Raw genomic sequence first — 24685 nt, 5'->3', positions numbered from 1 at the left:
ATTGGTGGAGTGCCATCCCCTGAGTTTCATTATGATCTTTTCAGCACCAATATTCTATTTATTTGAAAGCAACGTTGTGATGGTGTACCTGAAAGGTGGGGCATAAATATAATATGATTAATACATAGACCCACTGAGACTATTTGTTTTTTATACTCCTTGCATCAGCTACTTAGGTTTTTCTATTGAAGAAGACAAGGCTTCTCCAAGAATGCAGCTACACAGGGATGAATTAAGACAAAGCCCATTTTACCTTTAATTCTTTCATGCTCTGGAAGAAAGATTTCTATAACCCTATTGAAGAGGGCAGATGTGTTTTGAAGGATTTTAGTCCATGATGTTTGCAATAGATTCCCCTACAATTTGTTATATGTACCTAAATATAATTACCATGAATGTGTAGAAAACCTCAGAATATCTCTTGAAAAACTGTAATGGATCATTTACAGGTGAAGAATTATCCTTACTTAGGTCTTTATTAGGATGAGGGGTTTGCCTAAAAGAGAAACTGGTGTGATACTGTAGTTTTGTTAATAAAATAGTTAAATGCCTTGTTACAGTCACATCTTTTTATTAAACCAATGCAGATGGTGATAATTGACTACATGTGAGTCATCTTGCATTGATGAAATAATGGATTCAACTGAATGGGGGCAGACAGCAGGATACAGTCAGTTGGATTTCTTCATTGGAAAGGTAGGCTGCAATAAGACTTGTTTATTATGCTTGTTGTGGTAAAATGTTTTGATAATTATTTTTGGTTTGGAAGTAGGGCAAGATAAAAGAATATGGAAGCTGCCTTTCTTTATCGGCCCTGAATGTTAAAGGTTGATGTGCAAAAGTGATTGTCTCTGTTTTTAAAGACATCAAAGATGATAGTATTTTTAAAATACTTAGGGGAAAATCTTTCATTTATAACATACAATATAACAATTATGAATAAGATATAAGTTTCAAATTTGTTTGGGGATGTATTGTATATATTTCTAAACGTTATATGATTGTTTTTGAAGTCTGTTTCTATAAAAAGAGTTCTGCAGCCCAGTCACTGAGTTCAATAGGTCTTACTTCCAGTTCCATGTAAGTTAGTGTAGTATTGCAGCCATGGATTCTTGAAGTATTCTTGTACTTGGAATTCTGTGCCTTTCTTTTGGCTATGTATTTTGCTTGGCACAGATCTCCATGCTTGTGATGACATGGTTTGTCAACAATGGCAAACAAATACCGTGGTCCCAAAGGCATCCACACACACGGCCATGTTTTCTTAACTTGCATTGAGTATCCTCTTTCAAACTGATAATGGCTGCATGTTATAATAAAGAAATATGGTAAATGGGACCTGTGGCATCAGACAGGAGTTGCGACTGGGAGGCTGGGCCTTCCACAGAATTGTCACATAACTGAGTAACAAGAGCTTATAGTTAACAGGGTTGGCTAACCTCTTTGGCCAAAGAGCCACATTCATTCTTGACTAAAGTTCCAAGGGCTGCATCACAGAAATAGGCATGGCCATCCTATACACTCTAATGCACACAAGAGACATATAAGCACATAATGTTCTCCCCCTCCACACCCAGCTCCTCTGTGTAGATCAGTTGAGAAAAGAGGATTATCTTCCACACTCATCAAATGCTCAATCTGATGTCTGCGGAGAGGACAATTTGTGCCTCCATCAGAACCCTGTGTTCTGCCTGCCCCAGTATTGGGTCTACTTTAAATTTGTTTTCTTTTTACTGCTGCCACCAAAATCAGTGAGCTCTTGGGAGGCCGGAATCATTTGCTTGTGGAGTCTGAGAGGACACCTGAGCTGGGGATGAACTAAGCACCCTGATATAGGGCTATATTGACCCACCTTTATTTAGTCTTATGGTGCAACCCTATACATGTCTACTTGAGAGTCCTCTTCATTTAAATGGGACTTCCTCCTAAGAAAGGGATTGCAGTCTTAATCAAGAATAAACAAGCATACTATGACCCTGGAAGTTAGGTCTATAATAGGATGCTGCTATATTTTATAGCATTCAGGAGTACTAATATTGTTGAAAAGGCTGAAACACTAGGTAGTATCTCAATGAATATAGAGACATTCTCAGGAATTATTAGCTAAAAGGAAAATCTCTTGGGACTTCAACATGATTAAAACATTCTAAAAGTTCTCTTCTTTGTAATGTACCATAGATAAGTTTGGTTGGTGTGCATTTATAACATTCTGGGGGTATTAAAGCAAATGTTTTAATGGAGGAGTTAATTGGCTTTGAATTGACTAATCTTGTACTGGTGGATTTTCATCTTGCTCCAGAACTGGCAAAAAAGTCAGAATGTGTATAGTTTGCAAAGTGCACAGCATAACACAATTCTTTTCATAATGCCATTTATGTGCACATATTCATTCACAATGGAATTTCTGGCATTTTTGGAGTCTGGTTTAGTAGTTCTTGAATTATGACTTTGTTAATATAACAAAGAGTTGTTAAATATCCGAGCTGCTGATAAGATGCCACAAGCCAAGCCATCGGGAAATGGTATAATAGAGTCTAATACAGGTTGCAAGTGCCTTGACTGCATGTTGAAAGTTAGCCTAGAATCAGCAAAGTAGGCTCCCCCATGCTGTATTCCTTTTGTGGTGTTGGATGAAGGCTTGCATTTTAAAAGATGCTTCTGTGTGGCATGCAGTTTGCAAAAACCTCCAAAATGACCTTTTCTCGTCAAACTTGAACTGAAATAACAGGCAGACGCTGGGGTTCTAGGGGAAATTAGTGGCAAGGGAACGAAGATTATTTTTCTTACAGGAAATGTATTATAGCTTCCACTTTTCCTTCAGACTTTTGAAACTTTGACTTTAGTGGTTAACATTAATCAAGTATGGAAATAGGATCAAATGCTGTAAGTCATAACTTTTATCCAATCTGTGACAGACATGTTATCTTAGCTGGGAGATGCATATTCCTCTGCCACACCAAATAACATTGGAATAGTACATCTCATTCATTCAAATGAAATGTCAATAGCTTTCTGAGGTCAACGTGCTTCAATCTGGTAATTTAAGTGAGTCGTTTTACACCTTGCTTTGGTATTTTTCGTCTTCATTAGGAATGTCCCATGAAATCCAATATGGATTACAGCATCTATCCCATCTTGCAATTCATGGCCTAAAAAGCTACCAGATCTGTCTTTGGAAAGCTCTGCAAGGCAATTGGGGATCTCCCCCCTCCCCATAACAGTCTTTCTTTAATGACAGAGCTTTCCCCAGTGATGATAAGGCTTTTATAAGGAGCTTTCCTCCCCCCCCCCATCCTTTCCTTCAGTTGCCCTACTGTCATTCTTGGATTTCTGACCTTTCCTTAAGAAACTGCCAAAATGTTTCAGCTAGGATCCTGTTACATTGACAGTAGTAAATGGATGAATGTTAACTAAGAGCAAACTGCACAGTAAACTCACATTGCATCTGATTGATTTAAAGGGAGATGTCTTACTTTAACAACAAAAAGCGCAGTCAAGGGATGAGCACTGCTCCCTCTCACCCCAACATCTGACACTCTGCCAGTTGCTTCAGTCACTTCCTCCCAATCAGGGGTGCCAACTTGAATAAAATATTTTTTTTTGGGGGGGGTGTCAGTAAACCTTGCCCTGCATAATTGATCACACAGTGTGGTGCATGCACATCATTTGAATGGCAATGGCCATCAACTTTGGGGGGCGTGGCCTCCTCCAATATTTAATTGAGGGAAACTCAGGCCCTGGGAGTTGGTTCCTATGCCCCACTCCCAGATCACTTCTGGTATCAGAGCCAAGAAAGGTGGGCAGAATTGGGCACAGAAGGTGGAAGCGTTCAACACCCTTCTCTTGTCATCACCCTCTTTTCACGTTAAAAACAAGACTCCCTCATCCCCTGCTTAATATGGGAATGAGGGTACACTTGGATAATGGCACCCCTCCCACATAGTCTGACCCACGTGGGGGGGAGGAGGAGAACCATGTACACCAAGATTTGGTCCTTGGAGGAAAGGAAATACCTGTACTGCATTTTCTAGGATTTTAAACATTAGGAATGCTAATACAAAGTCTCCAAGCTGTACCTCACAGTACCTTTCAATACATTTCTGGCCGCTAAGCCACACCCCCAAATTTATAACAAAATGGTGATAGACATGCCTGATTTCCTCTATGTGGATGATGGTCCCACCTGAAAACATTCCAGTATGTTATTAGAATACTGATGAACAACTTATTTCTTAAGGCAGTGCCTGACTCCAAATCCATATTTCTGCGGCATTAGGAAAATGTCCTCATTTGCTGAAATTAAACAAAGACAGATACTTGTTTAGAATCCCTTGTAAGAGCAGCCAATAAATATATGTCGTCACTATGGTTGCGAAAACAAATACCCGCTATTGGAATGTGGTTAACAAGCATAACAAGCATTAAGTTACATGGAAAGACTTACTGTCTGTATTATCTTAACAACGGGGCCCTTGGATAAAGGGTGGAGTAAGTAGAATGAATTGATTAAAAACAAATTACTGATACAAAGTTGTAACTATTGGCTAAATCGTCAAAGCACTGGAGCCAATAAGTACAACTGGCTTGCTTCAGCCCCACCATATGCCTTAAGGACCAAATTCCCTTCCCCACACAGAGGCCAAGACATAAGCCAAAGTCTGAAGGTCATATTGCATATCTTTGGATCTGAGCCTAAATTCTGGGGTTGTTTGTTTGTTGTTTGGCAGTAAAAGGGCCCTAAATAATCCAGTTGATTGATGGATTTACCCTCCCCTCCCCCGCTGTTAAGTATTCTGTTTGATGTTTTGGTTGCCAAAACCATTTTGAAATACTCTGCTTGTTCTAAAAGAACCACTTTTGTTATATAATATTTTGGATAGCAAAATGTGCAGAGTGTGTATAAAATTATGTGTTGCGAAACGAATGTTAGATCAAAATTTGAAAACCATCATAAATGTTGCATTTTTGACTATCTCTAATTTGCTGAGATAATTTACTAAAATAACCTCTGATGCTCGTATATTATAGCACTAGCAAAGCAATGGGCTAAGCTGTTGGGAGAGTGTGGGATCCTTGCCATGGAACTTCCAGTCTTCCGGTAACATTCTGCCGTAGGAATTAACATAGCCAATTCTGTTACATAGCAACTCTCTGCCCTAATGCTGGAATCACTATTGTCATGCCCTTAGAACTGATTATGCTTCCACCAGTGGCATTCCAGAGATAATGGCTTGCTGCACTCAGGGACATTACTGGGGTCATCTCAAAATTGTATAGCCTAGTTTCCACTGATGTGATGGCATAAGAGATAGAATGCCACTCCACAAAAAGACCACATGTATGCATTATGTTCTACTTACACACATTGACACTCTCACACCAGGGCCTGGTGACTGCAATATATTTGGCCTTTAATGGTGGTAAGTATTTTGTGAGAATCATGTATCATATGACAAATCCCAGCTTCTGCCTATGAAGCACTATGGTATAGAACTACAGGTATTCCAAATGGGGTCATTGAAAATATGTGTGAGAACCTGTCAGGGGTGCCATCTTGCTCTCAGGATTGTGGGTGCCTGCCGCTGTTAGGCGGATGTGTGATGTTGCACATCTGCGTTGCGGTGACCAGCGGTGGCTCCTCTTCTTCCTCCTCCTCTGCAGCCAGCGAGGTGCCCTTTTCTGTGGGGAGGGACTTGGAGGCAGAGACACTCTGCATCCCCATCTGAACCCCACCCCCCTGGAAAAGGGTGCCTCACTGGCTGGCTGGCTGCAGAGGATGGAGCTGAACTGCTTCTCTCTCAGAGGCAGTGCTGCTGCCACCCGCCAGCTTTTCTCATTGACTTTGTGGGTGCCCAGCCCCCACAATTACAGTGGTTAAGAACTTATATCATTCTGGAGGTCCGTTGTTAACCTGAAACTGTTCTTAACCTAAAGCACCACTTTAGCTAATGGGGCCTCCCACTGCCACTGCACCGCCGCTGCACAATTTCTGTTCTCATCCTGAAGCAAAGTTCTTAACCTGAGGTAATATTTCTGGGTTAGCGGAGTCTGTAACCTGAAGCGTATGTAATCTGAAGCGTATGTAACCCGAAGTACCACTGGATATTATTGTAGGTGCCCAAGCATCCATAACCCCCTGGAGTTAGATCCTGGGGAACCTGTATGGTATGTTCAGAGGCTATCTACACATACCAATGGGCACACAAAGAGGAACAAAAAAGGAAGCAGTAAAAGAGGAGTCAGCCACATGCCCAGCTATTTTGAATGCCTAAAGAGGACTTGCGTTGTGAGAGGTTTTGAACATTAAGGTCTTGAAAATTTAAATTTCTACCTACTCTTTCCATTATTTTAATGATTAGCGTTCATAAAACCAAACAGACAAAGGAAACTTATTTCTAAATGTTACTCTGTTGTGCTACTGGACTTGTTTTGTAACTGAGGGCTCAGCCACACTACTTACCTTCTACCCCACACTTTCAAGGCCCAGGTTGGCAATTTCCTGGTCTGTTTCTAAACACTTCCCCTTTGCTCTCCCTAGGAAAACCCACCCTTTAGTGTTGAATTGTTATGTGGATTTTCATTGGGAATCTGGCAGGGCAAAAAACCCAAGTGCTCAGACACAGACAGGAAAAACGCAGACCTGTACCTAGAAAAAGCAAGTCTGGATGAGGCCTGAGTTCTGTATTTTATTTGGCACATTTTAAATCTCATTGCTTAATTTTTGGTTATGGGCTGTGTATATTGCCAACCTAGGACCTTAGGGTGAAGGGCAGGTTAGTAATTAAGCATCAGCCATTGGTAACACACCATTAAAGGAAGGAAATTGCTTAAAAACTGCTCATGGCATGTTAAAATAGTAGGCTCACTACATAATTTTGCTTCACAGTAATATTTATCACAGCTTTTGTTCTGTATGACATTTTCTGCCTTCATAGCCTTGATTGATTTAAACGATCAACCAGCTTGCCAGGGACTCCCCTTTCTCCCCTCCTTCCCCACGGCAATACTGTATTTCTAAAACGTTGTTGCATTTTTTAAAAATTATATATATATATATATATATACACACACACACATACACACACACGTAAGAAACATGAATAAATTTCTCCAACTCTAGCTTTGTAGACATTTGTTTCAGGTGCTGCTTGTACATTTCCTTACACAGTCCTGAAACAGTCTGGCAGTAACCAAGCAACAACTTGTCTTCAACTGGCAAGTCAGTGGTAGGACTGCGGTAATCCAGCACTTCCCAAAGGCATGAGTTGCAAATCTGCAAAGAGCACATTGGCTGCTGGGTCCTGCTTTATTTGTGTATATAATACAATCATACCAAATTGCCAAAAAAATAAATAAAACCGTTCTTAATCTGCTCTTTAGCTACAAAGCTTTTGTGTTAGCTTCTCTTCCAGTGCCAAAATCCAGTCTTTAGTTGTACCATATTCACCATCAGCCCACTTCAGATGTTTCCAAAACCTTGTAAAAGTCTTTCTTGCAATTGTCAACAGAACTCAGACTGATTTCTTACTGTTAAGATCCATATTTTGACCACCCAAAGTGTTTAGCAGCACTGAGGTGTTCTTTTTAAATGGAATTTCACAACTAATATTTCCCTTCCAAGTTCTGAATCGTCATCAACATGATTTTTTCACATCGTATTGTATAATGTAAGTTCTCTTGCTTTCAAAAAGGGCAGAGCTATCCTGTGGAGGTGGCTGGGTGAGAGTCCATGATGGAGGAACCACACTTCCTAAGCCCCACTGGATTTTTGCCAGTCAGAAAATGTGTGGGTTCTTCCTTTACTCCCACCCCCTTTCTCCTCAACATTCCCCTTTCCATTGGTTCCAATGGGAGGTAAAATAACTACATCAGCTTCAGGTTTGCTAGAATACTTTTCCCATTCTAGGTGGGGGTGTCCAGGGAATCTCTGACACACACCTGAAGTGCACTTTCTGACACACTCTGACACACACCTGAAGGGCCGTCTTATCTATAGGCACTAGGGGTGCCGGGCATCCGGGCGCTGGGCTCTCAGGGATGCCAGGCTGAGAGTCCGGCGCCCAAGAGTTGAGTCCGGGGAAGAGCCCGCCCGTCAGTTGGAGCACCGCAGTGGGCTCTTCTGCTGCAGGTGGCCCTGTGCCACAAGTTCGAGGGAGACCGAGCCAGCAAGATGCTGAGGCAGCCAACAGGCTCCACCCTCCTGTGTGCCTGGGACTGGGCAACCTGGGGGGGGGCTGGGCGGATATTTACACCCTGGCGCCACATATGCTTAAGACAGCAATACAACTCCAGTGACTTGAATCTTCTACTTTCAGTTACAACAGGATCTCTAAAGCAGACTTCCCTCTCTATTGGTGGATCTCCATCAATTTATTATTAATTTGTTATTAATTAAATTTCTATACCGTCCTTCAGTCAAAGTTTGTAGAGCAGCTTACAATATAAAAACACAAACATATATAGCATAATAACAAACAATAACAACAACACCCCACCCTAACACAGTTATTTTAATTTTATTTATCCTATAGCTCCAGGAACCATAGGATTACAGCCTTAAAAATGTGGTGGTTAAAATGTTGAGGGCATTTCAAGAATAGCATTTTTTTCTCTGAAAACTGAAATTGTCTTTCATCCAAAACTCTTAATAGAGCATTTGTTCCTATAAGTTCCGGTTGTGTGTACACACACCAATGTGGGAAACAAAACCTAAATAATTTTCAATCATGACTTTGCTTTATAAATCAATACTTACTAATTATATTTAAAATACCATGTAGTTCTAGTTGTTCACATCTGAGAACACTTGCGGAATGTGTGTGGAAGGGGCAAGATGGCTACGAGGAGGCTGCATCTCCTTTGAGCTCTGCAGTTTGTTTGTAGTTATCTTTTAGTCTCTAGTCTTTAGCCAGATAAGTTTTTATAAAGTTAATCTTATTCTAATACTTTTTGGGATGTTTTGAAACCCACAAGGACCACTGATGAAGTCAAACAGCTATGTGTAGTCCTAATAGATAGCTTTTAAATTTTCTGCTTTCTTTAGCCAAAGTCCTTGAAAGCAGCAAACATCTGACCATTGATTACTACATTTCTGGAGACACTTGAGTCATGCTTCCTATCCTTTGTGCCTTATAAGGACAGTTGTTAAATGCTGGCTATGAATATAATCCCCAAGATCTTTATCACAGAAAATTAAATGCAGTCATCTATTTGCATTTTGTTTATGAAGTTTTGTTTAGCAACACACCCACACTTAAAATATTTAGGCTGTTTACTCCAAGATGTTTCCTGAAAGCAGGCTGGCATGAATGCCTTACTTTGTTGAAACAGATCCAGCTGCATAAGAAATTGCATTTATAAAGGAGGGGAGAAAAACAAATGGTGAAATGTGCATGGGTGAGGTTTAGGGAGTGGTTGTTGTGCTTACCATACTTTTGAGGTGGCATAGGAGTGTTTTTGAATGTCCCTTACTTCATTCTGCAAATCATTTCACTCAGTGGTCTGCACTCTGCAGCCTTCCTAGGTGCCCCTACTTCAATTAAATCCCAGGGAAGACCTAATGAGAACTGCTCCCATGAGGCTTTCTCAAATTGGGAAGCATGGACACCTGGGGAGACTACAGCATGCTAGAGAAATGTTTAGTGGAAAGAGAAGCAGAGAAACCTTGCAACACACACACCTTGCAACAACCAGGTAAGCACAAGCTCTCTCTACCACCACCCTTTATAAATTTTAAAGTACTCTGAGAAAGTGACAGAAAAATGGAAGCATCATTTGTAGGGGAAGAAAATTTATGAGAAATTAAAGACAGATTTTGGCACATCACTACCTGGTGCACACCTCTGAGACCCTAGGCACATGATAGCACCTAAAGGCCTCTGCAAAAGCCTAATGATGCCTAAAGGCAACGCAGGACTCTGGCACTGAGCAGAGCAGACTTTTAGTAGGAACCATTAAACATCTGCATCTTCTTTTCACCCATAATGAACAGCATAACATGGCTAGAATTCCACCTGTAGTGAAATTCCCTAGCAATTACAGCATCCAGCATGTTCGGTTACTATAACACTTCCTTTATTTGCAGAGACCCCAGTCATGCATCATTCATGATCATAGGGAGAATTCTAAGCATGCTAAGCCAAATGTGAAAAGACTTCCCCTTCACGCTTTCGGACTTGACAAAAAAGAGTGTGTGTGTGTGTGTGTGTGTGTGTGTAAGTAAATAAGTGCAACTGTAGATTTACCCCTTAAGTTAAAGACTTCCTGTGGTAGCTTGATCTTACAGCACTTACTAGAGCATGAGACCTTCAAGGTCATGGGTTTGAACCCCATATTCGGCAAAAGATTCCTGCATGACAGTGGTTGGACTAGATGGCCCTTGTGGTCCCTTCCAACACTACAATTCTATGATTCTACTCATATTTGATTTCCTTGGTGATAGGGGCATGGACTTAGCCCCCTTCAGTGGTGCCCTCCAAGTATTTTGGACTCCAGTGTCCATGCTGGGTGAAGCTGAGAGGGGATGTAGTCCAAAACCTCTTGAGCACACCATGTTGGGGAAGGCTACACAACCCACCATATATATAGGTTGCCTGACTAATGAAGTTTTATGTCCTTCCTGTCTTTCTGCTATTTGCCAGTTACAAAAGGCTGAGTCTATAAAGGCAAACTGCAGCACCAGTTCCATGTGGCAGAACTCAAAGCATTGGCAAACATTATTTTAGAAAGGGAAAATGTCTTATGGGGTGGTGGCGCTTGAATCATTACCCAGTTAGTCCAAAGGTATTGAGAGAGAGAGCTTGCCCAGCTTTGCCATTTTTTTTGTCTTTTGGGGATGCCATGCTGAAATTTCATTAGCTTGTCATCCTTTATGGCTCAGCTCTCAATCCTAGGTATCTAGAAAGTAAATCTCTGCATAAGGAATGGATGCATTGTCTTTTCTAATGGTACACATCCATGATCATGGTCAGCAAGACAACATGTAATACATAGGAACACAGGAATCAGGTCAGTGGTTCTGCCCATAAGGTGCTGTCCTAATGACTGACAGTGGCTCTCCCGAATTCAGATCTCTAATTTCAGTTTTTCCTAGCCCTACTGGATATACCAGGGATTGAGGCTGAGACTGTCTGCATACAAAGCAGTTGCTCTACCTGTGAACCACAGACCTTCCTGTTGGAGTTTTAAATTTACCAATTTATTAATTTAAAGGTTCAGGTTGTCTGAGTATTATAAAGTTGCTTATAGCAAGGAAGGATTGTAAATGGATTTAGCTGAATAGGGCAGAACTAGGTAACAGGGAATAAGATGACAATGGGAGATTACGTGGATTGTTAAGGGCTGACAGCTATAATATTATTTTGGCATAACAGATGTTCAGTGAGGGACCCTGAGGATACCCCCCAAAAAAGTTATTGATCGAAATTATTTGAATGCCAGAGTCTTGTATCTTAACGTTAAATTGAACATTAGTCATTGCTGCTGGTAGAAACAGGGGTGTCCAGATGCTGAAGGATACAAACATTGTCCATTGTCGAATGAACCTAATTAAATTGAAAAGGAGATCATTAGCAAGAGAACTTGAAAATTATCCCAAAGCTAATATAGGGGCATGAACAGCTGTGGTTATGAGAAAGTTCTAGTACATTTGGGCACACGTGTTAAGCAGAACAGGATGGAAACACAGATGATCGAGTCAGAATGGGGAATTGAAATCACCATGACATGAAGAGGATGAGTCAGGATATTAGTTGATGTGTCAGGCAGCTAGAAAATGAAGAAGAGTCCATTTTGAATGTCTCTTTTAAAAAAAGTGTATTTAACCCTCTGGATATGTGGTGATCTTTGAAAGGTTTCTGACTGATCAGATACTGAAGGTTAGTGTAAACCATGTAGAAGGAGCTGACAAGAATCTTGGGGAATAAGAGTGGGAAGAGTAGAATACATACCTTGTCTTCAGCCCCACAAGATACCTGCTGTGAGGCTGAATTCACATCCCCAGAGGGGTAACGTGTCTTCTGCTTGTGTTTAAGCTCTGGCTGTGTGAGAAGGATGTTTGTCCATTGCAAAAAAAAAGAAAGAAAGATGCCTTTCTCTACATTTGTTTGCCTTCTTATGGTCCAGTTGATGTTTCTACTGTTCCTCCCACACCTACATGTTTGAGGAGTTGCTGGTTTTGCAGCCTATTTGCAGCTCTCAAATAATCAGTAGAACTAACCCTCAACATTCTGTGGCAGTCTGCCATTTTGGTATAATGTGGAGATCGGACTAGCCAGTTTATGGAACTGAAATATGGCAACCTTAGCATTGGTGTATTTTATTGTGCAATCAAGAACCACAGATAATATTTGCTTGTAGTCAACTTTCAGCCCCGTTCTTAACTTGCAGCAGGACAAAGCATCATGGCTCAAATATTTCAATAGTTGTATAAAAGGGCAAGACTAGGTGTAGAACACACAAAATGAGTCCCACCCTCCTTGCTTGGCCCATAACAGACAGTATCAGTTTAATCTCCCCTGCCCTTCAGCATGCTCAGATTTGGTTAATGACTCTTCATTGGTTAATAAATTTCCACAGAGACACAGCCTCCTTCAATATTAAGTTGATATTTGGACTCATTAATAGTATGGGGAGGGGATTAGCACATTTGGATGCTCTATTACCTTGATGTATATGGATTTAATAAACCTGCAGTGACTGCAAATGGAAAAGGGAAACACAGCATTCTGTGAAATGAGTTTCAAATGTGTATTCAATAATGTCAGATTAATTCAAAGCAGGCAGGAGGTGGAGACTGGATAATGCATCTGGCGTGTGTAAAGAGGAATATCCAAACTCTGTAAAAGGTGAAGATCTCAGCTTTCCTGTATGGTTTACATTAAGTAAATGTCTAGCCCCTGTCTAATTTCTTGACACTTATTTAGAAAATAAACAGTGCAATATTCATTCCATGTTCAAGTGAAGCCTGATTGAATTCACCATAGAAGCTGAAGTGTAGGACAAAACCTGTGCAGATAATAGTTTTTGTAGAACAATGGGAGTGAATTTTCTGTTATTGCTGTTGTGACCCTGATCATCCAGCATTCATAACTTGAAAACAGAACAAATATAATGGGCAGGGGAAACACCACAAAAGCAGAATTTCTTTTCTTTATTGCAACTATTTCTTCCTTGAGCTTTGCAGGCCAGTATAGCGGCAAATAGATCAGACTGCAAGCAGCTTGTGGCTTAGTTGATTTAAAGAGCGAGAAGTTCTGTGCATGTGATCATAGGTACGAACAGGTGGAAGTAATGGTAGATCATTTTCTCTGGCCCCATCACCCAATCTTTATGCATTCGTCAAAATACTACAGTGGTACCTTGGGTTAAGAACTTAATTTGTTCTTAACCTGAAACTGTTCTTAACCTGAAGCACCACTTTAGCTAATGGGGCCTCCCATTGCTGCTGCACCACCGGAGCACAATTTCTGTTCTTATCCTGAAGCACTATTTCTGGGTTAGTGGAGTCTGTAACCGGAAGGGTCTGTAACCTGAGGTACCACTGTATATAACCGTAGCATCCAATTCATGTGAATGATAAACGTGTGAAATGACAGAACTATATTAAAGAGAAAGGGGTAAGAAGCAACTTAATTAATGGGTAAAAGGTACAATGTACAACATTTCAGAAAATGTTCCCCAAAATGTGTGAACTGTTGGATACAACAATTTATCCTAGGAACTGCAATGGAAATTGATGGAGTGCTTTGCATTTGTATCCAACACAATGTATTACCCATTAAAATGTTCTCCGCTGTCCTGATTATACTGGAGGTTCAAGCAGAGTGAGGCATTTTGCTGCAACATGGTGGGGAGCTAAAGCTACTTATCGTTCTAAGCGGGAAGTTTTTTTTTGTTTTTTTTAAAAAGGGAATAAAGAATCCACTTGACTGTTTTGAGTTAAAAAAATAATTAACCTCTGGGAATGCTTTTGCTCTTTTGTAATTGTGACTGCTGCTGTGAGACGTTCATTTGGGAAAAGAACGGCCTGGCCGCCAGTTAAGGACAAAGCCCGTGATGGGATGTGAATAACCCATGCAAACATTTATAAAGTGTGTTCACTTGCAGAGCGGCCTTTAGAAAAAATCAGACCCCCTTAGTGTCTAATTAAAACTGCCCATGAAAGCTCCTCTCTTGAAAGTATAAGGAATTTGTGGAAAAACTCCAAACTGGTTATCAAACTGTTCAGCACTTTCAAGACACTTGCCACACATCATTAACAACACCCTTGGATAATGCCCAAGGGTGGGGGGAATCTTTCTCTCACACACACTCTTTGTAATAACCTTACCAACATAAAAATGGGAAAGGGGTTTGGACTCTCTGGTCATGGACTCTAAAACCAGGATGGGGGACAGCTATCAAAAAGAGAGACATATGAGGATTGAGCCAAATGCCTTCTGCATGGACAGCATGCACTCTTACCACTGAGCTATAGACGGTCCTCATGGCTTTTCTTCTACCTGGTGTGCAAATGCTCCATGAGATATGGAATAATGAAGTACTGCATCACATTACACATTATGGCAGGGGTATAGAGTCCTAGAGGAGGCTCCACCTCAATGGCTCAATGGCTGTGGCTGACCATTGGCTGTGTTGGCTGGGGCTGATGGGACTTGAAGTTCAGCAGCATCTAGAGGGCCCCAGAGTTCCCACCTCTGCTCTAAGAGGCCATCACCTTTCACAGGGATGCAGTTCAGGACATGGACACTAAGGAACTGAAAGGAAGCCCAACTGACTCCACTTCAACCCAATCCCTCTCAGTAGCTACCAGCAGCTTTCTGTATTATGTATTTTAGCTACTTCCAAATGAGTCAGCCTTGTCCTAGCAACCCTGACATGAAATGCATTCTTTCATCTTACTAATTTCCTGAACGTGCTCTCTCTCTCAAACCACCACTTCAGTCAGACATGACTAAGCTAAGCCTTCTATTCCTGATGTATAAGCATTGTCTGAGGACATTGAGGAAAACGGGGTGATAGTTCATCATTAGGGCATTGAGTCTGAAGGCTCAGATTTTCAGGGTAGGGTGGTAATAAGCCACATTTCACTGTGTCTGCAAGAATGTTTACTCCCCAGTGGACACCAGCAAATTATCAGCAGAATGTGACAGTACTGTGTTATTGCATAAATTTCATTCCTGGATACACTTTGAAGCCTAGATTTCGCCACGATATGATTGTGACATTCTGTTTCTGCAGAAATATTAAGCAACTGTGAATGTCAGCAACATTAGTGAAGTCTGCAGAAAAATTATCTATAATTTGAAGGAAATGTGTGGGTTTTTTTAATTGTTTAATTTTAAAGCTTATATCCTTCCTTCATCTGAAGACACCAGGGCAAGTTACAGGAACAGATGTATAAAACCGTCAATAATAAAAGATTTAAGAACAGCAGTATAAAGATGAAACCATCTATCATTTTTCCTGCTGTCCAGGCATCACTTTTCATGGAAAAGCCTGATGGTAAGGCAGGCTTTCAGCTGGTGACTAAAATTAAACAGCGATAGCAGCAGCCAAATCTCCAGAGGGAGTTTGGTCTACAATAACATACATGTCGTGCCCCTGCCTGATGATGATTCTTTGAGAACATCTAGGAGAGGATGATCTGGAGCTCTCGTGAGCATGACTCTTTGCAGAAACCTCTACAGGGCTGCAGATGGGCCTAGGTTGGAGTCCAGCAGCTGTGGCTTAAACACCTGAATGTGATGGTGGCAGAACTTCTGGAACAATATCTTGCTATCCATACTGAGTCTTGTACTCAGTCGTGACTGGCTACTTATCTGGGCCCGGAATCTGGAGTGCCCCTTGCCAAAGCCCTTGCTGGAACCGCTGCTTGACTGGAATTGCATAATGGATGTTATTGCTGTTGCCTATGCCCACAATAGATAGCCTTGGTTATCTGGAAGAATTCCCTGCAACCTAGGACCCAGCTAGGACAGGACAATTTCATTGAGATCTTAGATGTTGCATTTAAAACGGAAGATGTATCCCCGTTTTCTACTATTAGATGTAACATATTGTAATGTTCCCCTTAGGACAGTCAAGGAGACACGCTGCCTTTAAAATAATATTGGGCACATTTATGAAAAATATTTTGCTTTTTTTGCTTTTAAACCACATCTCATACATCATTTATGATGCACCTGGGAACAACATAATAATAGGAATTTTATTGCTTAAACTTCTGGGCAGCTTTCAGCAAAATATAAAAAAATTTATAAAATGTCAGACATTAAAAACTTCCCTGAACATGGTTGCCTTCAGATGTTTTCTAAAAGTTGTGCAATTCTTTATCTCCCTGACCTCTGATGGGAGGGCATTCCACAAGGAGGGCACTACTGCCAAGAAGGCCTTCTGCCTGGTTCCCTGAAACTTCTCGCAGTGAGGGAATTGCTAGAAGACCCTTGGAAGTGGACCTCAGTATCCAGGCTGAATGATGGAGGGGGAGATGCTCCTTCAGGCTTCTGCTCACCTGAATTATGTCTATAACAGTTCTTCTAGTTGTGAATAATGTTGCTTGTAGACATAATTACATGTTGATGAACTGTTTTCATGTCCTGCCCATCTCAATTTACTAGGCTTTATTATGAACACTTTCCTATCTTCAAAGCCAAGGAGGCACACACAGAGTTCCTAGGCAAAAATCTGCTTACCTGTAAGAAAATTGCTATATGGCTTTCAGACCATACCCCGAACATCTCTGTTCATTATCATAAAGCATCAGCTCCTACAGTCCCAGCTACTCCTAGCTGTCTTAGAGTCATTATTTCTTTTAACTATATGTCAAGTTTGTACACTCCCTTATTTTGCTGGTTGCAAAAGGTCAATGAAAGAATGAAAGAGCTTAAATTAATAGAGCCATTTCAGCTTTCTACTAAAATCAATGCAAATCTGAATTGAAAACAAATGCCTAGAATATTTCCTATAAATTACTGGATGCACTCTGACAAATTATTGCAATCAGAGAGAGATCATTAAAGGGAGAACATTGCTTCATTTTGTTCAGCCAAATATTTGTGACCTGGAGTGCAACATTTTTGGACACTGGCTGTCTGTAAGTAACCACAACATACTTTGAAAGGCCATCTGAAGTAAACTCTGAAGGAAACTTCTTGTGTTATGTGCTCCCATTTGTTACTTAGAAAACAACAATGTTTCTACAATGAATATTTATGAGACTACAGCATAGGGCAAAATGCTATCTTTACACAAACTTTTCCAGCGTTAAAAAAGGTTCCATCTGTTTGTTTATACTTTGGGAAATCAAGTATAAAAAATATTCTTTTGCCTATTTTTAAATTACTATCTCCAGGGAATTTTTATTTGTGATATATAATAGTTTTCCTACATGCCTTAAGGATTTGAGGCCAGTTTTAATAAAAATCCATTTGCAGATTATACATGTAAAGATAAGAATCATTGCATGGGTGGAGCATGATATGAATGTTGCAGCTGACTTCTATAACCATATTTTAGTGCTTTCAACTTGTTATTCTATACATGTGCTGTTTTACAGCCAGTGCTGATCTGACATATTGCAAGTTGTCTATGAAAGGCAATTTTACATAGTTTGTGCTACCTCTCTCCTTCCATACTCCTCAAGAAAAAAAAATCCAAACCTCCTCATCTCAGTGCAAATATTATATATATATATATATATATATATATATATATATATATATATACTAATCTTACTGAGAAAACCTTCCTTGGCTATTACACTGATAGCAATGTCTAAATCTAAAAAAAAATCCTCAAGGAACTATTGATTCCGTTATGGTGGTCTAGCCTCCAAGATGAAAGGAATAAATGTTGTTCAGTCAATCTGCACTGTAGGAAAGGGCAGCAGCTTTCTCAGAAAATAGAGTTAAAGAGGAACACTTCCACCCATCACCATAATATGAAGGACCATAAACATGGATAGAGATGTGCAGGGGTGTGAAATAGGAGGAGGAATCAGAGATCAAGGCAGGAAACTAATTTAGGTGAGTAGAGTCCTTTCCTGACTCTATCCTGATTTAAGTGGGGAGTCCCTATCTTTTGTTATAACCCCTGTTGTTACACCTTTTGGCATGTCTTGTGCCAGCCCATTCCATACTGAAATTATAGTACTTTCAAATTCAAGCTGAAGAATTAGTAGATTTGGGGGGGGGGGAAATAACATAGAATTTATATTTATGCATTGCTCTTGAAAGCTTCAATAGCAAACAATATGTCATTCCTTATTTCACTAAACCTGATCTTAGCCAAAAGGTCAAGAAGCATTGTGTAAAATATTTTTTTGATATATCAAGCACTGTCAAGCTCCTATAGAGCCTATATTTTGCAAAGGCTTCATTTCACTATCAGAAAGAAGAAAGGGAGCATATGAGATTTGGAAAATCTAATTAACGGCCATCCAGTTGCTAACCTTCCTTTCTTGGGCAAGGTTCTTAAGCAAGTGGTCGCAGAGCAGATCCAGGCACTCTTGAAGGAAACTGATCTTCTAGATGCATTTCAATCAGGGTTTAGGCCAGGTTTCAGCACAGTAACTACTTTGGTCACCCTGAATTATGACCTCTGTTGGGAGAGAGAGACAGGGGAAATGTGTCCCTGATAATTTTCCATGACCTCTCAGTGGATTTCAATACCATTAATCATGGCATCCCTCTCAGGCAGCTGCCCAAGTTAGGGATGGGTGGGAATACTTGGATGAATGTTTCCAGAGGATCCTGCTGGGGGAGTGTTCTTCAGCCCTGTGAAGCCTCCAATATGAGGTTCCTCAGGGTTCAGTTTTATTCCCCTCTGCTGTTTATCATCTGCATAAAACTTTTGAGTGGGGTTATCCAGGGCATTGGAGTACATTGTCAGCAATATGCTGATGACATACAGCACTCCTTCTCCTCCACACCTGCAAGCGTGGCAGTGGATGTGCTGGATCATTATCTTGCTCTCTGGATGAGAGCCAACAAACTGAAGCTCAATCCAGATATGACTGAGGCACTGTTAGTGGGTGGTTCCCTAGACCAGATAGACAGGAGGCTGCCTGCTCTTAAGAGGGTTATACTTCCTCTGAAGGAGCAAGTGTGTAGCTTGTGGGTACTTCTGGATCATCTGATGTTGCTTGACACTCAGGTGGCCTCAGTGGCATGGAGTGCCTTCCACTACCTTTGGCTAGTGACTCAGCTGACCCCTATCTGGACAGGGATAGCCTAACTACTGCTGTCTATGATCTGGTAACCTCTAGGTTAGATTGCTGCAAAGTGTTATACGTGGGGCTGCCTCTGAAGATGGTTTGGAAACTTCAGCTGGTAGAGAATTCAGCAGTCAGGTTGATCACCAGGACAAGATGGTTTGAGCATATTACACCAATCCTGGCCCGACTGCACTGGTGGCCGATTAGTTTCTGGGCTCAATTCAAAGTTCTGGTTTTGACCTATAAAGACTTAAGCAGCTCAGGACTGCAATACCTCAAGGACTGCCTCTCTCCATATGAACCTACTTAGACTCTGCTATCATAACCTAAGGCCCTTATTTGTATGCCTTGTCCACGAGAAGTCTAGAGAGTGGCAACATGAGAATGGGTCTTTTCTGCAGTGGCTCCGTTTGTGGAATGCTCTTTCTAGGGAGGTTTGGTTGCTGCCTTCATTATACACCTTTAGGCACCAGGTGAAAACATTCTTCAACCAGGCCTTTGGCTGATTAACCTCCTATACTATTTTAATTGTGTTTGTGGGAGGGGGTGAGGGAGGAGGGTTTATTGGTTTGGGGGCGGGGTTGCTCTTGTTTTTATTCTGTATTTTGTGTTTCGTTATGTATTTCTATGTTGTGAACCACCCTGAGATTTACAGATGAAGGGCAGCAGCAACAACAACAACGAAAGGTAGCATTAGTTGTTGAAGTACTCTGCTTTGTGCAAACTTCATGGAAGTTTTCTAATGAGGAACAGGTTATGAAGAAGAAAGGACTCTTATAGTAGTAGTTTTGATGGTATCGCTCTAAAGATTTGACAGTAGGAATGTTCTTTGGTTGTACAATCCTTCTATAAATGGAAATATCTATAGTAGTAGAACAGGGTTGCCAAGAATGCTGAGTTATTCTTATTTGCAGCTAATATGATGATAGTTCCCAGCAGTAAAATGGACAGCTTGAAATTTGAGGCTGTAGAACTATTTGATGTTGTAAGCAAGGATCCCAACCCCCCCCCCCCCGAGAAACAAATGCTTTAATAAAGGAAGTATACCACAATACACGGGTGGCGCTGTGGTCTAAACCACTGAGCCTAGGGCTTGCTGCTTGGAATGTCGGCGGTTCGAATCCCAGCGATGGAGTGAGCTCCCATCGCTCGGTCCCAGCTCCTGCCAACCTAGCAGTTCGAAAGCATGTCAAAGTACAAGTAGATAAATACATACCGCTCTGCCAGGAAGGTAAATGGCGTTTCCGTGCTATGCTCTGGTTTCACCAGAAGTGGCTTAGACATGCTGGTCACATGACCCGGAAAAACTGTCTACGGACAAACGTCTGCTCCCTCGGCCAGTAAAGCGAGATGAGTGCCGCAACCCCAGAGTCGTTTGCAACTGGACTTAACTGTCAGGGGTCCTTTACCTTTTTAAATATCACAATACAGTAAAAGTATAGATCCAAATGGTGGAAATGTGGGCATTATTTAAGCCATCTATATTGTCATGGGCCAAGGGATTCTAGGGTATGCATTTCTATGTGAAGCCTCTTCCAGCCATTGGCTCAGCTGCTATGATGTCATGGAGTGCTTGTGGATGTTCTAACTCTTGATGAGTAACAGATCAGCTTCTGTTATGAAAGCGTAGTTTTCCCCTCTCCCACAAATACTTCACAGCAGAAAATAAGGTCTCACTTGCCACACCACTATTATCATAATCACTTTGGATCACTGCTAACACCCTACCCCTACTATCACACACTGTAGAAAGGTCTGCTCCATCCTTCCCCATTAGTATCCTTCAGATATTTTGAACTACAACTTAAGCATCCCTGAGCAGTGACCGTAATAGCTAGCACTACTGGTGATTCTGCGGCATCAGGGTGGGAATGTCTGCTCTATTCTAAATGCTGCATTCATTTACATCGTCCTGCAAATTTAAAAGCGAAGGAGGATGTTGCCTAAAGGGATATTTTAAAAATCACACATGCCCTACAATATGTTTTCAAGGATCCAAAATATATCCCAGCAGCTGCAACGTGTAAAGGGAAACAAACAACATGTAAATGAACCAAAAAAATCCTGTTGAAGGGGAAAACAGAGGAAGAAGGGGTTTTAATTTGGATGGGAAATGACAACCATATAAAATCTTTGCAAGTAAGTATTAAAAGAATAGGCCCAAGACAAGGCTGCTTGGATGGGTGGTCTAGTCAGTTGGATCAGTTCACAGTAATCATCAAGAGTTCACTGAGAGTTATAGCTTCACATGAAGGATTTCAGTACATATGCCAAAGCAGTTGGCAGGGGCACTGATGTCTCCTTAAGACTCAGATTCTTAAAATATGAAATAAAAAAGACTCAATAAATTTGCATATGGTAAAATATAGATGTAAGGATGCACATTCTGGCTGCCTTTCAGAGGGAATTCTGCCATATAAGTAAAACAAATAATATATATATTTTTACAGGGGAGGGAAGGACAGAAGATCTAAGGTCTTGTGCAAAAGGTTTGGTGTTCAGCCCACTTCCTAATAATGCTCCTCCTCTGCCTCCCACCCCCCTCTGTATATAAATTGCAGACTTGCACACATACTACATAAAAATTAATGTACCCAGTAGAGCTTTAAAAGAAATATATATCACCTTTAACATTCAAAATATTAGCAGCTTGACAGATTCATTTACTGAACTGGGTAATTACAAACTTTCTGTGGCAGCTTTATCCTGAGACTCAACATCCATTTTTCAACATAATCAGCTATGTAGGAATATGAAGGGTAAAAGAACAGAGCCTTCTTAAATCAGTGCTCTGTCCTCTGTGATGTGTTGGGTTTTTTTAATCAAAATGCTGAGTCAAAGTAACCAGAAGAGGAAGAGAAGAAGAATGCAAATCAAACCAATTTGCCCAAGTGTGTATATGTGGAATTCTTTCTTCTTCTAGCCATGTGGACTAGACTGCGATCTAAGGCTGTGACTACCGGAATCTTGCTCAGACCACTCACCTAGGCTTCTGAGATTACACCAGACAATACCAACGCTGTTTGAGCACTATCTTTGCATCACTACAAGCTTGAAATTTATTTTCTTAACAAACATGAAAGCTGAGGTTTATTAGGGTGCTAAATCTGCATTTTGTACCAGGTTTTACAGTTTTGCATATAGACCAAATATATGATGTACCTAATTCTGACTTTACAATAGAACTGAAACTTATTCAATCTGATTGGCTTTCACAGCAATCCTGGCTAAGGACTGGCTGTTCAAAGAAGAAATATAATGGGCTGATCTCTTGTTGGCTGTGTGTGTTGAACATTAACTTACACAGTACACCTGTTGCTCATGGTCCCATGGACAGTATTCATACTATGCTACTCCTCCTGAACTTCCAACATTAGATATCAATCCTTCTTGTGCTCCTTCCTTCCCTGAGTTATTTGATTCTTTATCTCTTATTGATATGATGTGGAGTTTTCATAGTTTGTCTGGAAGGATAAGGAAATAGATAAGCAGCTACTTTTCTCCCTCAAATAGATATACTGTGTTGATAAATTAAAATGAACCATGGCATTCAGAGACTCTTCTAATTAAGATGGAAAGAACTACAAGTTTCAGTTTATTATTTTTAAGAAGTCATCACAGTGTGAATACACTATGAGCTCATTTGAGCTTTTAGTCTGTAGATGGGATTTTGTGTGGAAAATATTTTCATTTCTAGTCATAAAGTTAAAAATGGCTCTCTTAATTGAATTCTTTTTTTAGCAAAGAGAGCTTCAAAGTCTGAAGCAAATAAATGTAAAGGTCAATGATTTATGGCACCAGTAGTTCTTTACTTTGGAGTACAGAAGCTTATTCTCACTCTCACTCTCAGTAGATTTTTCTCTCAACAAATTATTCTGCTTTCCAATTAAAAGATGTAAGAAGGGAGGTTACATACAAGGCAAACAAAGATGACAAGACTGGCCACAAGTTTGAAAGATCAAATAGAGCACTCAGATTACAAATGTGTTTGGCCAAGTCAGGTCAAACTGTTGGTGTTTCTGGACTTTCACCTTATATGTCCCAAGTCTGTGTGATGGATTAGGTGCTGATTAGGGTCAATATTACCAAAAGAATGTTTGAAGCCTTGCACAGTTGTCTACCTCTGATCAGTGAAGGATGTGCCAAGATTGTAAGGTGCCATAAATGTTTTGGTTCCAGCAATCCATTGAGAGGGTCACCATGTTTGAATCTTGAGTTTTATGGGCAGGATAGATAGATGATAGACAGATAGATAGACAGATAGACAGATAGACAGATAGACAGATAGATGATAGATAAAATTCAAACTTAGAAATGCAAATAATGAAGTCAATTGTTTTTCTCAAACTGAGCACTGTTCTTTTTCAGTTAACTGAAAAACACAATTCCAGAGAAATGCCTGTACATTCATAAATTCCGTCAGTGATTAAAGCATCAGTGTCAGGTTTGCACAGCAAGTGTACTTCATTAGAGAGCTGCTAGGTTCCTCACAAGGTTCATCATGATAATTAGTCATTGAATTGCTGTTAGGAACATTGGTCCTTTCAGTTCATTGTACGTATTAAATAGTTAGCTGGAGCACCATGCATAGGAATAAGCCCACTTGTGAGTTTGACCAGCTTGGACCACACAGATCCTCTAATCTGATCCAAAGTAAAGTTGGTTTGGACACATTTAATGTAGCACTAGTTTGGGATAGCATTTTATACTTATTTTACTATCAGGTGTGTGTTTTGTTTTTTGCATGATCTAAGTACTCCACACAGATTTGACAAATTGTCTGTTCAGCTCAATTTCTTTTCAGAGATTAACTTTCTCAAGATGCAAATCCTAGAAATTATTGTGCTTTAACTGTATCCAATTTTTATCCCAGGACACATGCTCACAATTTATCTGACATTACTCATAGATTATTTCAATCCAAAATCTATTAAACTTGTTTTCCTCAGAATTAACAAGTTTAAGACTGTAATGGGATTTGGGGAAAATTACATAAGTCTGACTCTTATCAAATATAGCATGCATTTTCTAATCAGTGATTCATATCCTTTTTGCATACCATATGAAGAATTGTTAGAATATGGTTTTATTAACAGGAAAAAAGATCTTAAAGTGAGTTCATAGATGTTTCTTTTAAAGAATGATTTTGAAAAATAAAATGAAAATTTACTAGAAGTAGACAAGAATCTGACAGGCAAAAAACAGTATAAAAAAGTTGGAAAAAGATTTAGTGGAAAGGGATAAATCTGAATCGGCTGTTAAAATGAATTGCATATTTGATGGTACTTCTTTCAAAAGGTTTTTCATAATCACTTCCTAAAGCTGGTAGAAGAAAATGAATGAAAAACCTAGAAACTGTATTAAGTTTAGTCTCTCTGGTTCTGATGGTACATTACGGGAATAATCACTTAATAGGAATGAAGAATGGATTCTGCCTCTACTCTGTGCTTACGAGTACATATACCCACA

General features: G+C 40.3%; 1 long non-coding RNA gene across 1 annotated transcript in view; it reads left to right on the top strand.

Annotated features, from left to right (window-relative positions):
* Window positions 1-649: 649 nt before the first annotated feature.
* LOC307224571 overlaps window positions 650-24685 on the top strand; it is a 119833-nt gene continuing 95797 nt past the window's right edge. Inside the window, exon 1 of the long non-coding RNA XR_013842674.1 lies at window positions 650-696. This is a non-coding gene — a long non-coding RNA (uncharacterized lncRNA). The remainder of the gene's footprint in view (window positions 697-24685) is intronic.

The sequence above is a fragment of the Podarcis cretensis genome, assembly GCF_951804945.1.
Source record: "Podarcis cretensis genome assembly, chromosome: 9".
NCBI classification, from domain to species: Eukaryota; Metazoa; Chordata; class Lepidosauria; order Squamata; family Lacertidae; genus Podarcis; species Podarcis cretensis.
This window is presented reverse-complemented; position numbering and strand designations above follow the sequence as displayed.